General features: G+C 45.1%; 1 long non-coding RNA gene across 1 annotated transcript in view; it reads left to right on the top strand.

The window, feature by feature from the left end:
• Positions 1-40, top strand: part of LOC116102672 — a 13,167-nt gene extending 13,127 nt beyond the window's left edge. The window contains exon 3 of the long non-coding RNA XR_004123257.1: positions 4-40. This is a non-coding gene — a long non-coding RNA (uncharacterized LOC116102672). The remainder of the gene's footprint in view (positions 1-3) is intronic.
• The last annotated feature ends 781 nt before the right edge of the window (positions 41-821 follow it).

Here is an 821-nt window from a genome sequence, read left to right as displayed (position 1 = left end):
CAGGTTTCCAAATCCTCGGTTCGTGGAACCCCACGCAAGTAGGAGCTGCGGGACGGCATCCTACATATCTTGACAGGAAATTGAAGTAAAATTGTCTGATGTCCTTGAGAATAATGACTGTGTGCAAACAAAGGCGACACTGTGCTCAGCTCTTATGTAGCTGACTATAGTTCTTCTATAGTATTGAATAATTGTTTAAAGTTCAGGATGTAGAGAGGTGGGAACCTTCACCGCAGTGCAGAACTCCTCAGTCTGTTGGCTCTACAATGTTCCCTAAAGACTCAGGCAGGAGAAACCAAGCTGAGGAGGAGCCAGGAGTCCAGCCTCCCCAAGAACAACTAGTTAGCCACATGGTGCAGCTCTTCTCTGCCATTCTCAATTTGTGGGGAGAGTACTGTCTTGTCAGATTAAGTAGAAATTCTGTGGAATTCTTAGATAGCTATGGCTTAGATAATTATGGAGTGGAGTTTTTGTGGCTTTCCAAAGTACAGAAGGTAGAAAGGGATGAAGGGAAGGGTAGCAGGCCAAAGAGGACTGAGAGCTCCTTTTCAGTCCTTTACCTGCGACTCAGGGGACACTTTAAATCTCCACCCTCAAGAAGCAGTGAAAACAATGAACATCCATAAGACACAACTCTAATTAAGGCAGGTTGTGTTGGTCTATTACCTTTCTTTTTCCTTTTCTTTAGGTGTGTACATGGCACCTACTCATGTATGTGCTTGCACATGTGAATACATGCATGTGGAACCAGAGGACAACCTCTGCTCTCTTTCCTCAGGCACTGTCCATCAGTTTTGTAAAGACAGGGTCTCTCACAGGCC

This window comes from Mastomys coucha, unplaced genomic scaffold, assembly GCF_008632895.1.
Source record: "Mastomys coucha isolate ucsf_1 unplaced genomic scaffold, UCSF_Mcou_1 pScaffold21, whole genome shotgun sequence".
Lineage (NCBI taxonomy): Eukaryota > Metazoa > Chordata > Mammalia > Rodentia > Muridae > Mastomys > Mastomys coucha.
The sequence above is the reverse complement of the archived record's forward strand: the minus strand, read 5'-3'. Positions and strand labels throughout refer to the sequence as shown.